Here is a 15,481-nt window from a genome sequence, read left to right on the forward strand (position 1 = left end):
GTGGCGGGCGCCTGTAGTCCCAGCTACTTGGGAGGCTGAGGCAGGAGAATGGCGTGAACCCGGGAGGTGGAGCTTGCTGTGAGCTGAGATCACCCCACTGCACCCCAGCCTGGGCGACAGAGCAAGGCTCTGTCTCAGAAAAAAAAAAGAAAACCAGAATGTCATGCTTCAGCTCCAGCATAATGCTTAGAGTGGTATTTATTTCGTGTCTCTTTTTCTACATATCCCTGATTATCCCGAATGAAAAGGTAAGTGCTAATGTTCACATAAACATTATGTGGATCAGTGTTTTTATCCCGAATGAAAAGGTAAGTGCTAATGTTCACATAAACATTATGTGGATCAGTGTTTCACCTAGAGAAAACACCCACAGATTGTATGTCCATGTTTTCCTGGGACTATGTTGATGCTGAAGTTCTAACCATGACTGTAGCAAAAGGGAAATCACACTTCTGGGGGGTGTGGCCAAGAACTCACATTTTTCCAATGTGATTTGCAGGGCACCACCTGTCTCACCCCATCACACAGCTCTACTCCAAAAATGTCTCCACAGCCTGTGACTGGTTTAAGATTCCACGGCTGAGGCATTCATTTTGGGTTAAATTACTGTTCTCTTAAGTATAATTTTTCTAAATAACCCTGGAAGCAACTGACCTTAGATAAATTATCAATTAGATGCTAATTTTTTATGAGCTGGGGATGCATCTCAAACTGTACTGCGCCCTTTTGCCTCCACAGTGTCCTTGTCTATGAAGCACCTCTCTGAGCTCTGAGGATACAGCACTGTGAGAGGTCACATATTTTTTATAGTGGTGGTAGGTGGAAGAGTTAGGGGTGTGAGATGGTGCCAAAGGAAGGCAAATCTGAGTGTGAGGGTCTGCATGGCCTGGACTGAAGGATCTGTGAAGCCACACGATAGACGCAATGAGGGTGATAGGAGCCCATACGTGCTGGGAGTGGATACCATAGTAGGATGAGAGGAAGAAATTGGTGGGCAAGATCAAGGAAGGATGACACAATTATTTCTCAGCTTGCCCAGTATACTGGGCTCACGGACAGTTAACGCTGAATATGTGCATGCTTGCTGGTTTGGTTCTTTAGCCCATCCCTCCCCATGGCTTGTCCAAGGCAGCACACTTCCTTAAAAAAGCCATTATTGACTGGGCTCGGTGGTTCATGCTTGTAATCCCAGCACTTTGGGAAGGTGAGGCAGGCAGATCATTTGAGGTCAGGAGTTCAAAACCAGCCTGGCCAACACGGTGAAATACCGTCTCTATTAAAATAAAAAATATTCTCTGGGCGTGGTGGCATACATCTGTAATCCCAGCTACTGGGGGAGGCTGAGGCAAGAGAATCCTTTGAACCCAGGAGACGGAGGTTGCAGTGAGCCGAGATTGCAACACTACGCTCAAGCCTGTGCAACAGAGTGAGGCTCCATCTCAAAAAAAAAAAAAAAAAAAAAAAAAAAAAAAATAGCCATTCTTGGTTCAAATGTGGCTTAATTGCCTCTCATTTTGTGCCTAAAATGTCTTCCTCTCTGCCATGTCTGTTTTATTCCTTTATTCATTCAATATTCTTGGACATTTCCTCTGTTCATATACTCTTTTAAGAATATAGAATAAATAATGTAAATAATATCTCTGCCTTTGTTATGCTAACATTCCAAAGAGGGTAAATATAAAGTAAACAAATAACTAGACTTGATAATATGTTAGTATGTTTTATATCCAGAAGCCCCTTTCTGCTCTAACTTGGGTTCTGTGCTGCGCCCTGGTAACCTGCTTCCCTCCTTATTTGCATGGGACTCCAGGACAGGTTCTTCTACACCAGGCACCGTGGCCCCCAGAAAAAAGACACCCACCATTCCTCACATGCCAACTTCTCACCCAAACTTTTAGGTCTGTGTACCGACTAGAGACCCCGTTTATCTGGCAAAGCAAATTCGATATGCAGTGCTTTTGCTACGCTGCGTATGTGGTGGTGGCGGGGGGGGGGGATGAGTCCAACCAGGGTAGCAGTGAAGATGGTCCCAGTGCAGGCACTGAGAGCCAATGAAAGAGGAATTGCGGCTGTAGGAAGAGGTTTCTCTTGTTTGTCTACCTTTTAATGAGGAAAAATGTATTAATAACAGACTTCCAAGGAGAAAGATGATGGGCTGCATTCCATACTCGTGAGTCTCAAACTCTGTTAACTTGCCCAGAATTCCTGTTCTTATTCCGTGTCGTTTCCCAGTCTCCAACCCCAAAGTCTCAGCCTTTCATTCCCAGATCCATGTCCCCAAATACCTTGCTTAAACCTGACTCTATGCTGAATGCAGGAGCTTTGCCATCCTACTCTGCTTTCTCTCTCTCTGTGTTTCTTGTTCAATATGCTCCGATACCAATTTGTGCGCTAGGCACTTTCTAGGTGGTGAGTACGAGACTGAATAAGAGACAAAACGTCTCTATGGAATTTGTAAACTAGTTGGACAGGCCGATCGTTGTGGTTGGACCTCTCTTACTTTATACACTAGTGGAGTTCTTCTCAGACATTAGAATGCATAAGAACTCCTGAAAGACATGTTCAAATGCAGAATCTCAGGTCCTACCCAGAGGTCTTGAGCTGAGTGGGTCTATGGATGGGCCTGGGAATTGGATGTCTAGCAAATTCTCAGGCAAGGCCGATGCTGCTATCCTGCCGAGCAATGCTGAGAGACACACAGATGAGTAATCGGGTATATTCGTCAGAACTCTCTATTATGCGTGATAAAGAGCCATTCCTTAACACAAGCAAAAGCAGAAATTCCTATGTATAGGACTTGGGAAGGATCAAAGGAAGAATTGCCTGAAGTAGAAGCCCAGAGATTGGAACCAAATACTCACAGACTTCTGGAAACCTCCTTACTTCTTCCACTTCCGTGTGGTTCTGCTCAGCCGTGTTCTGCAGAGAGGCCCTTTTTCTTGACCAGTGAATGTGGCTAACGATAACCCGGATTTTTATCTTCTCATTTAAAGATGCCAACAGGAAGATACCCTTGTACATCAGTCCCAGGGAAAGGCTCCGATTGATGCCACTGAGACCCAGGCCTTAGTCTCTACTGTTCCCAGGGACGTGGGCCATGCCTAGGATCAGAGAGGAGGGGTCTGATATTAGAAGTGGAAAGAGAAATGCTGCCAGGCAAATGTAAAGCAATGGGCCCCTGTCCCCTGGAATACTTACATATCATTGATGAATGCTCTCATGGGGCAAGCACAGGGAGTTTATTGAGCACTTACTTAGGATTGCCACAGACCAGACAAAGGAAATCTTAAAGCTGAGACCATGTATGAATGTGTTAGATATGTGAAGACAGGTACAGTAATCCTGACAGACAAAGGGATAGTATGTCTGGAGTCCATCTACCAGAGGAGGGAGGAGGAGAGGAAGGAGAAAAAGAGAGAGAAACAGGGAGAAAGAGAGAGAAGTCACCTGTGTGGTTCAGGCTGGAATTTAGTGACTCATCTGGCTGGCCACTACTGTACTGAATGGGACATTTCGATTGCAGCTATACTGGAACTAATAGGAATCATCTGGGTTTATGGAGGGAACAGATTCATTGAAGATATAAAAATGATAATAGAACAGAGGTGGATATTCCTGCTGTGATGGAAAACTTGTTGGTTTGTCATTACGTCTCTATGACATTATGCCTATTATTTTTATTGCAATTTTTATCTGGACACTAGTGAAATAGCATAGACTTGATTATGCCAAAATCTTGTACCCTGACTGAGAAGTTGCTCAAGGCTGGTGTATGATTATTTTCTGTATTATTGCATTTCAATTATGGCTATCATAAAAATAATTCAGGCTGAAGGAAACATCTTTCTATGTGTTGTAAGTTGCTGTAGAACAGTTTTCAACTAGAGCCCAAAGCTGAAAGGACATCATGGGGAGAAATATAAAGGCACAGCAGATCCTTAAAAAAGAGACTTGACTAGGAAGTTCCTACTGTTGGTGGCAGAGGAAAACCCGAATAAGATCTCACTTGATACCACATACAAAGTTGTACACCAGGTGGATTAGAGACTTAATTATAAAAAATACATATGAGTTTGCATTGGTATAGGGGTGTGTGTGTGTGGTGTGTGTGCGCGTGTGCGTATGTGTGTATGTTTAATAGAATAAAATACAGGAGAATATCATTTTGAACGAAAATTTACGAAGGACTTTTTAGAGAACTTGAGAAACACAAAGTGTAAGTCATAAAATAATAAACTCAAGTACATTGAAATGAAAGATTTTGGTTAAGAAATGTACAAACTGAAGGGGTACACATATATACCTATACATACATACACTTTGGACCTCAGATATAAAGGTTTAAGTAAGTAATACTTCTCACCTAAGTGTATGTTTTCATATTGGTCAATACAAAGCCCCTCTATTAATTTGTTTATTTTTTGTTTGCTTTATTTGGTGTGAGTCTGCCCTTTATCTTTATTCCATACTCCTATTCCCCTTTCTACTAACATCAGAGGTGACTATTCTTAAGTGTTGGTTTTGTACATCTTTACTTGCAACTATTCATGATTTTATATTGTTTTGGGTGGTAAATTCTTACATATTTTAGGATTTTTTTTCTTAACTTGTTTTTCAATTTTCATTTATGTTGCTCTGTATATAATGAAATCTCTTTCATTTTGCAAGGTTCTATTGTGCCCTATATCTCATTTTATTTATTCCACTAAACTCAACTTCAGGTAGCCCAATAAATTCCAAACAGAAAAAGGAAAATTAAAAAAATCTACTCCTAGCCACATCATAGTATCATAGTTATCTACTCATAGCCACATCATCAACCACAAGAGAACATTATTTAGAGTGATCCGATATCTCAGAAACACCTATTAATGCCAGAGAAGAAGGAAATATTACCTCGAATGTGCTGGAATTAAATAAGTTCTATCCGAGAATTCCATGTATTGCATGATTTTTTAGAATAAAAATGAAAATAATACTTTTGGGGAAGAAAAAACTTTACCATCAACAGATTTTTATAAGAAAAATTAAAAAGACATATATTTGGCAGAAATAAAATAATCTCAAAAGGTTTCAAATAGAATTTGAAAGACATTTTGGGTATAGACATCAATATATTATATAAGGCATTAATATATTATATATAGTTAAATATATTAACATATACAGAATATAATCTAAGCATTCATTAATGTATTAAAAACAGTAATTCCTAATGTGTATGTATGTGACAGAATAAACATTAAAAATTAAAAAACATGGAAAATAATGTAATTTGAAGTAAAAAAAGTAATGAAAATGAAAATATTTTAAGGCTCTATTGAAAAGAAAATATTTTGATTAATTTAATACTGTATTATATATCTTTTTAAAAATTAGGCTATCCACTATAAGAAAAATAAAGAACATGTAACTTCCAAAGAAGTAGAGAAAATAAAATATAATGATAATAAGGATAAAGAAAAAGAAGGTTGTAACAATCCAAAAATGAAAATCAAAGGTAAAGAAAACTTTAGAGCTAGGTTGACAAGAAGCACTTAATGTTAGAGATAGATACAAATATACTAATAATAATTTAAAAAAGTAAAACCAAATTTTCAGTTAAAATACAACTACATTTCAGGATGTACAAAAATCAAAGCAACACAAGGTATCTATTGTTCTCAAGACAAAACAAAAACAATGATGTAAAGAGTTAAAAGATAGGAAAGCATACCAGGAAAATATCAATCAGAAGAAAAGTTGTATCGCTAGATAAGATAGATATTTTAAAAATATATGATTAAAGTAAATAAGTCTATAAATATATACATTCAATTTAGCAGGAAGATATAACAATTCAGACCTTGATATGTCTAAAAGCAAGGCTTGGGATATATAACATATTAATTATATGTTAGGCTACAAAAAATAATTGAAAATTGTACATAATGATTTTTAAACAAATATCCGTCAGTAAGTTATTCCTCAGGGTGACTAAAAGAAAACAAAAAGCAGGAAAGAAAAAGAAAAAACAAAAAAAAGAGGGAAGTTTAAGGTTTTGAGTAGGAAAATAACCTTTAGCAAACGTATATAAAATGTTTTACACAATAACTTGAAAATGTATTTTTATAAACATTATTTTTCCAAAGTTTCCATGTGTTTTCTCAATACATTTTGAAGATTTGCATTATAAAAACCACATTTTCTCACTACAATGTAATTAAGTTAAAACTACATAATTAAAAGAGAATACAAATAAAAAATACATACATATATTTAAAATTGAAATTAAAAAGTAAGCTTCTAAAAAGCTCATGAATCAAAGGCAAATTAGAAACTATCTTACACTACTTGAAAATGAAAATACCACAAAGAAAATTTGTGAAACATGAGAAGCTCTCTTTAGAGGGCAATAACTTTAGCTTTGCATAGCAACCAAAAATACCCAAAACAAAAAAAGCCCACAGAATATCAGGAGACAGCTAGGCCAAGCTGCATTTAATCAGAGAAGCAGGAATTATTGATACGGAGTGCTGTCAAGGGAAGAGCGTGGTGCCTTCAAATGATGCCTAAGTGTGGAAGGGAAGTGCTGGGGAGAGGAGGGCGTGGTCCCCGGCTAGGGCTCCACCCCCACGGACCTGGGTGAGGAGAGGCATTTCCTGTCCAAATACTGCATTTCCCAAGATCACCCTGGCCTGCCACGCCCCCATCCTGTGCCTATAAACCGCCCCCAGACTCTATCTAGCAGGCGAGCACACAAGCTGCTGGACCTCTAGAGGAGCAGATCTACCACAGAAGAAACACAGACGTCTGGACGTGGAGAGGAGCACATCAGTGGAGGAACACACGGGTGGCTGGATGTCAAGAGGAGCACATCAGCAGGGCCTGGGATGCGGACAGGCCACGGACCAGCAGAAGGAGACCAGCAGAAGGAGTCTGGCTGGGGCAGTCAGAGGACAGCCCGGGCCAAGGAGCAGCCTGACTCCAGGGAAAAAACCGTCTCCCTTCGGGCTCCCCCATATGCTGAGAGCTACGTCCACTCAATAAAACTTTGCACTCCTTCTCCAAGACCACGTGTGATCCGATTCTTCCAGTATCCCAAGGTAAGAACCCCGGGATACAGAAAGCCCTCTGTCCTTGCCATAAGGCGGGGGTCTACTGAAGCTGACAGAGGCTAAGCTAAAAGAGCACACTGTAACACATGCCCACTGGGGCTTCGGCTGTGAACATTTACCCCTAGACACTGCCATGGGGTCGGAGCCCCACAGCCTGCCCATCTGTAAGCTCCCCTAGAGATGTGAGCCGCAGAGCACTGAAGAAGTGGGCCACACCCCCATCTCATGTCCTGCGAGGGGGATAAGAGAACTTTTCCTGCTTCATTATTATTAACAAAGTGATTATAATTTACTGTATTAACCGATTAAAGGAGAAAACTGTATGTTTATTTCAACATTTTAAAAAGTGCTTCATAAAATATAATACCTGTTTATGATTTTCCAAAAACGATTCTTTTAATGAACCAGGAATTTAAAAAAAAAAACCCTTCTTAATAATTAGATAAATACTACTATTTAATTAGATAAATAATTACTCAGATTAATATCTAAACAAACAAAAACTTATAGCAAGTAGTGTACTTAATGGCAAAAACTTATAGCAGGTAGTGTACTTAATAGTTGGAACCATTTTCCTAATGATCAAGGACAAGTTAAAGACCCTCACTATTATTTTTCTTTTGAAAATACAATTCTTAAACAATACAGTGAGTCAAGGAACAGCAAAGTTTCGAAACTTGAAAAAGAGGGAAAAAATTATTATTTGTAGGTGATAGCATGTTTTATTTAGCATCTATTAATCATTAGAATTTGAAGGGAATTGAGCAAGTTTCCTGCATTTGAAATCGATATGCAGAAGTCACTTGCATTTCTGAATACCACAAAAAATGTAATTTTAAACAATGCTGCTGGTGTGGGTTGAATTGTGCTCTTCAGAATGACCTATTGAAGTCCTATTCCCTGTTATGAATGAATGTGACCATGTTTGGCAACAGGGTCTTTACAGATATAATCCAGTTAAGATGCTGTCCTTAGGGTGGGCTTTCTTCCAATATTTCTGGTGTCCTTATGGGAAGAGGAGATGAGACAGAGACATATGTGGAGGGAAAACACGTGATGACCAGTGTGGCTGCAGTCTTGGAATAATGAAGGTGCAGGCCAGAAAGAAATACAAAGTTTCTATAGCTACTGCCACATGCTAAGAATAGGCAAGGAAGGATTCTCCTCAAAGTTATAGAGGAAGCATGGTTCTGCTGACAGCTTGAAATTTGACTTCTGTTCTCCAGAACTATGAGAAAATACCTTGTACACTGTTGATGAGAATATACATGACGTCACCATTATGGAAAACAGTACTGAGGTTCCTCAAACGATTAAAAATAAAATCACCATATGTAATTATGGTACTTGTGGCATTATATATAAATTATTTTATATATAAAATAATTTAAAGCAGGATCTGGAAGCAATGTTTGCATACCTGTGTTCTTCAAAACATTAGTCACAACAGACAAGAAATGGAAGCCACCTAAATGTTCGTCGAGAGATGAATGGATAAAGGAAATGTACATACACACGAAAGAGTTTCCTGCAACCTTAAAAGGAAGGAGACTCTGTCGCATGCTAGAACATGCATCAGCCTCGAGGACGTTAAGCTAAGCAAAACAAGCCAGTCACAAAAGGACAGACATTGTACGATTCTACACATACGAAGTATCTTAAGTAGTCAAAAATCATAGAGACAGAAAATAGGTGGTTACCAAGGGCTGAGTTGGGGAGGGTAGAGGGGATTAGGGCTTAGGCCATATAGAGATTCAGCATTGCTAGAGGAAATATTTCTAGAGATCAGTTGCACAATAATGTGAGTATAGGTAACACTCCTGAATTGCATCCTTAATGGTTAAGATGATAAATTTAATGTAATTTTTAAAAAATCACCACTAACAAGGCAAACAAAACTTTAGGACTGATATTTAAGTCTTGGCCTCGTTACTAAACTTGAAATCACATTACCCTTGAATAACCAAAAAAAAAACTAAAAAAAAAAAAAAAAAAAAAGCCAGCACGGTGGTTCACACCTGTAATCCTAGCAGATTTGGGAGGCCAAGGCGGGCAGATCACGAGGTCAGGAGTTTGAGACCAGCCTGACCAACATGGCGAAACCGTGTCTCTACTAAAAGCACAAAAGTTAGCTGGGTGTGGTGGCACATGCCTGTAATCCCAGCTACTCGGGAGGCTGAGGCAGGAGAATCGCTTGTAGCCAGGAGGCAGAGGTTGCAGTGAGCTGAGATCGCACCACTGCATTCCAGCCTGGGCGACAGGGTGAGACTCCATCTCAAAAAAAAAAAAAAAAAAAAAAAATTCTGTGTTTGTTAAAAAGGTACCATGCATGAAAAGTGAAAAGACAAGCTACAAAGGGTATTTGCAATATATATAACTGACACAGTATTACTGACAAAGTTTTAGTATCCAAAATATATTTACAGATTTCTAGAAATCAATGAGAAATAGACAACCTAGTATAAACATGGGGGAAAGATGTAAACAGATACTGTGTAGACGAAAAAAATACAAACGGCCCATAAATGAACGAAAAGATGCTCAATCTCTTCAGTTTTCTCAGATTCTAATTAAAACCAACTAAAGCCAAAATTAGATATAATTTTACATCCACCAAATTTATCCAAATGTTTTTAAATCCATAAAATACTAAGCATTTTGGATATCAGGGTGCAGTGGAATCTCTTGTTCATAAGAGTGAAAATGGGTATAAACCAGCTTGGTATAAACCAGCATTATGCAGTAAAGCTCAGTGTATCCTGAGAATCAGAAACTCTGCTCTTGGATGTATTCGTTCACACTCTTGCCTGTGCAATCTAAGAGATGTGCAGAAAGAGGCTTATGGTAGCTTTTAAACAATAATAGAAAGAACTAACACAAAACCTGAAAAGGTCTCTCAGCAGTGGAAAGAAAACATGAATTGTGGTTTATTCAAATAATGGACTATTACAAAACAGTTACTGTGAATGAGCCAGTGACTTGCATAATGTTAGTGAGTAGCAGGTGCTAAGTAACAGGTTCAAACCATTTTCTTAATAAGGTTTATTTCCAGCGGCATCCGAGTGAATACCAGTAATTTGGTTCCTCATGGAAGTGGGTCGTATCCAGCTCCAAAAGTATGTGATACATAAAAAGGACCATACAGAGTATACACATACATTTTGCAGATAATAAGACTGAACATCCACTTACCCTCCACCAACTTAAGAAATAGAATATTCTTGTGTCTCAAAGAATCCACACCCCTCACTCTTGGATGTAACCACAACTCTGATATTTGTGATAATATTGTCTTTTATATTTCAAATAAAAGTAGAAAGTCACAAAAGACTAATATTGATATCACTTATGAACTCAAATTACATTTTTATTTAAATTAAAAAACCCCAACATAAAGCAATATATTATTCATGAATATATCTACAAGTGATAAAATATAATGAAAAGACAATATTATCACAAAAATCAGAGTTGTGGTTACATCCAAGAGTGAGGGGTGTGGATTCTTTGAGACACAAGAATATTCTATTTCTTAAGTTGGTGGAGGGTAAGTGGATGTTCAGTCTTATGATCTGCAAAATGTATGTGTACACTCTGTATGGTCCTTTTTATGTATCACATACTTTTGGAGCTGGATACGACCCACTTCCATGAGGAACCAAATTACTGGTATTCACTCGGATGCCGCTGGAAATAAACCTTATTAAGAAAATGGTTTGAACCTGTTACTTAGCAGCTGCTACTCATTGTCTATGAAGCTCCAGGTAAAGTTTTGTTTCCAAGGCTGCTTCTTGATCAATAACTCCCCAAACCCCACTGGCTCTGAGGCTGCCAATTTGTCATTTACTTTAAAGCCTGGCCCCAATATAATGATTGCTGATTAAAGGAGGCCGCCTCACCCATAACTTCATTATCACCCGGTTTGCAGGGGGAGCGTTTGGTCCTGCAATGAACTGAAAGCCAGCCAAAGCAAATTTATGACCTTGCATACTGTATCGATTTTGATGGGAACAAAAGCAGAGAAGGTCAATAGGATGGCATCCAAAGTCATTACTGGGCAGGAGAGAAGACTAAATCAAAATGAGCGATTAATTTTTTTAGCCATTTTTTTAGCCATAAAATGGCCTCATAAATGATCCCATATCTTGGTGTCAGAACTTTATAATAAAATGGCAATGGGACTCTGATGGAAACTTCAGATCTGGAGACAAGAGCAAAGGAATAAATTCTTTAAAAAGTTTTCTGTGTGAGAATGAGAAGAAGAGTTTTTCGATGTTGGTGAATAGTTGGTTTGGAATGTGTTTTGTTTTCTGGTCTAAATCTGGCTTTTCTTGCTTTGATGCCCTGACTTGTCTACCTTACCCCCAGTTTTCTCACCATTGAAAGGAGAGAGGGAGAGAAAGGAGAGAGAAAGACGTGGAGACTCCTAGTATAATAGAATGAAATCTGCTATATGGCAATCTTGAATTCTGGTGTTTCATACTCTTGTTCCAAACAACAAATAGATGACTATTTTAAGAAACACTTCCTAAATACATAGAAGACAAAGACAAATGTGGACAACAGAAAAGCAATGCTAGTTTTAATTCTAATGATATTATAAGTGACCATTATGCTAAAACTACTCACAGGTTGTCATTCATTGAACATTCAGTAGTTGGATGACATTCTGCCCTTGTTACACCCATCTTCTTTAATCCTTTTAACAACCCTGAGATGTAGGTGTTATTATCTCCATTTAAAAAATAAGAAAATTGGGGCTCAGGAAGGAAGTAACAGTTAGCTCATATAGCTACTATGTAACAGGTTTTCAAATAGGGGTGCTGGACTTAAAACTGTGTGTCTTAAAACTCTTATAGTGAGTCGCTAAGATGTTGACGCCTCCAAACTATAGCTTAAGGACATTTTTTCCAGGCTGATTTTGAGTTAATAAAAGCCCTGCTGTTCCCTAGAGGAGACTCCCGAGCTGCTGTCTCAGTCACATGGCTGAGTCCCTTAATAGGAAGTGCCTCTGATTTTTCTTTCTGGTCATGAAGTTACCCCTGGATTCCCCCATCCCTATTCTTTGCCCCTTGCAGTTTTATCTTTCTCGCAACATCCTCCATCTCTAATTAATCTCCTTTCTAGCTGATCTCTTCCTCTTTGCTTTCTTTTTCTTCACATTTAGAGATGTGTGACTTTCTTAAAACAGCTTCCCCAAATTATTGTCCCTTGGGCCCTGCCCCTTGAAACATGGCTTCATAGCACAGGTCTCTTCTTTCTTCATCAGGGGATGCTGAGCAGTCAACATTCTTTCCTGCACTCCTTTCTCAGCTGTTACCCTGTGGGAGTGATGGAGAGATACTAGCAAGACACACTTCTGAGCAGGAAGTCTGGGTCATCTCTTGGTTTTTAAGACCCCAGCTTTTTTCTGCTCCTACAGCCTGAGCCACTGCCTTTCCTTCCGTTATGCCCCTGAAAGCACTCAAACATGGGCCACCTTTCTTAGGCCTTACCTCCAATTTTGCCTCCTCTGAGAAGCCCTCCTGCTCACCCCAATTTCCAGCATCCCCTTTCTCTCGGAATATTTAAAGATCCTTTTTTCCTCCTTTCTGATTAAAAAATTAACATTGAACAAACTTTTTGCTTGATGGGTACCAAAACTATTGCACCGGAACAGGTGCAGACCAGAGCAGAGCTTTCAATGAAAATTTTAAGCAAGATCAAGATCCTGAAGCATTTCTTCAAAAAGAAATGCTTTGTAGGAGCCAGATGCCACACAAGGCAGCTTACACACCTGGCACTATTCCTTTAAATACTTCTCTAAGGAATTTCCTTCATCTCTCATTCTACAGACAAAGAAGCTAAAGATTCAAAGACCCCACGGATCCTAGTGGTGAGTTGAACAGGAATGATGACTTCAAAGGCAGGGAAGCAGGGATCTGTCTCCTCTCAGGGGGTTTATAAACCGAGAAGTCCTTCAGAAGAATCATGGCATATTCAAAGAGCACTGATTTCTGGGCGTTAGTCAGCAGAGTGACCACGTCAGCATTCTTCAGGGCAGGGCCAGCCTCTTCAGGAGACCAGAATCCAGATGTTTTCCGTGTCCCCACCCTGTACTCAGGACCATTTCTGGCTCCATGATAGCCTGTTCCTCACTCACCTACTCACTGTATCATTTAAAAAATTTTATTGTTTGACACTTCAGAGTGGCAGAGCAGAGTAAGACAGCCTGAATTTAATTTACACACACACATATACAGAAACAGGAACTTTGACAACTTACATTGTGTGTGTGTGTGTGTGTGTGTGTGTGTATAAGTTTATACATATTTATATAAAGGGATTTCAAAAAGTTTGGGAAAAATAAAATAGAAAATTACAAACTTTATTTCTCCACATAAGATCTATCAAGTTCAAGATACTTGTGTAAGCCATGGTATCAGCCATTTAGTTCATCCTTAAGAGCTGAGAGTCCTAGGAATTTAACCATGTCAGTGCAGTCACTTTTATATTAAAATAACTGAAAAATAAAACGGGTGTCCTTATAGCTTTTTCAGATTAGGAAACAAAAGTAAGTCAGAAGCAGCCAAATCAGGACAGTAGGATGGATGCCTCATGATTTTCTATTAAGACTTCGACAAATGTGCCCTTGCTTCATGAGAAGGAGGAGCAGACGTGTTTTCGTGGTGAAGGACTCTCTGGTGAAGCTTTCTTGGGAGTTTTCCTGCTAAAGGTTTGGTTAACTTTCTTACAACATGCATAATAAGCAGATGTTATCATTCTTTGGCCCTCCAGAAAGTCAACAAGCAAAATGCCTTGAGCATCTTGAGGAATTACTGCCAATGTCTTTGCTTTTGACGAATCCACTTCCACCACTTGGTAGCCATTGCTTTGATTGTGCCTTGTCTTAAGATCACACTGGCACCATCCTGGCTAACACGGTGAAACCCCGTCTCTACTGAAAATACAAAAAAAACTAACCGGGCGTGGTGGCGGGCGCCTATTGTCCCAGCTACTCGGGAGGCTGAGGCAGGAGAATGGCGTGAACCTGGGGGCTGAGTTTGCAGTGAGCGGAGACTGCACTCCAGCATGGGCAACAGAGCGAGATTCTGTCTCAAAAAAAAAAAAAAAAAAAAAAAAAAAAAAAAAAAAAAAAGATAATACTGGCAAAGCCAAGTTTCATCTCCTGTTAAAATTTTTTGAAGAAATGCTTCAGTGTCTTGATCTTACTTGTTTAAAATTTTCATTGAAAGTTCTGCTCTGGTCTGCACCTGATCCGGTGCAATAGTTTTGGTACCCATCAAGTGAAAAGTTTGTTCAATGATGATTTTTTAATCAGAATTGTGTAATACCAAACCAATTAACATATGTATAGTGTTGTCTGTTTATGCTGTTTATTGTCAGCCTTCCTCAGTTAGGGCATTTTGATGGTTAATATTAAGTGTCAACTTGATTGGATTGAAGGATACGAACTATTATTCCTGGGTGTGTCTGGAGGTTGTTGCCAAAGGAAATTAACATTCGAGTCAGTGGACTGGAAAGGCAGGCAGACCCTCAGTCTGGGTGGGCACCATCTAATCAGTGGCCAGTGCAGCCAGAATAAAAGCAGGCACAAGAATGTGCAAAGACTAGACTGGCTTAGTCTTCCAGCCTGTATCTTTCTCCCATGCTGGATGCTTCCTGCCCTCAAACATTGGACTCCCAGTTCTTCAGCTTTGGGACTCTTGGACCTTTGACCACAGACTGAAGGGTACACTGTACCTTCCCTACTTTCGAGGTTTTGGGGCTCAGACTGGCTTCCTTCTCAGCTTGCAGACGGTCTATTGTGAGACCGCACCTTGTGATTGTGTGGGTCAATACTCCTTAATAAACTCCCCTTTATATATACATCTATCCTATTAGTTCTGTTCCTCTAGAGAATCCTAATACAGGCATGAACAAAATTAATTTTTTCTTGCATACTGATGTGGATGATGTGTTGCTGTGCGTCTCATCTTCAACATTCTTTTGTCCCTTCTTAAAATGAATTACTCATTTGTAAAATGCGTTATTGTTCCTACAAACTTTTCATAAAGCATCAGTGATTTCATCATTCTTCCACTCAGGCTTCATCATAAATTTGATATCTGCCCTTGCTTCAATTTTAGCAGGATTTTTATTGCTCTGACAGGGACGCTTTTCAATCTGATATCTTATCCTTCTTAGTACCTCAAATTAGATTCTGCTCAGACATGTTATTACAAGTTGGCATGAATTTATTTTTGTTTATTTCAAAAACAAAATCATGTACAATTTTCCCATAGTAGGCATTTTTCATGAACTTTTTGAAGTTTCTTAGCATATAATCTTATTTAGCCATATACGTGTGTATGTATTTTATACATATATATAATAGGCATTCT

The 15,481-nt window shown here is 39.0% G+C and overlaps 1 long non-coding RNA gene across 1 annotated transcript in view; it reads right to left on the bottom strand.

The window, feature by feature from the left end:
* Window positions 1-15,481, bottom strand: part of LOC139356950 (uncharacterized) — a 119,216-nt gene that overhangs the window by 43,251 nt on the left and 60,484 nt on the right. Inside the window, exon 2 of the long non-coding RNA XR_011609493.1 lies at window positions 2,862-3,101. This is a non-coding gene — a long non-coding RNA (uncharacterized lncRNA). The remainder of the gene's footprint in view (window positions 1-2,861; window positions 3,102-15,481) is intronic.

Source organism: Macaca nemestrina, chromosome 11 (assembly GCF_043159975.1).
Source record: "Macaca nemestrina isolate mMacNem1 chromosome 11, mMacNem.hap1, whole genome shotgun sequence".
Lineage (NCBI taxonomy): Eukaryota > Metazoa > Chordata > Mammalia > Primates > Cercopithecidae > Macaca > Macaca nemestrina.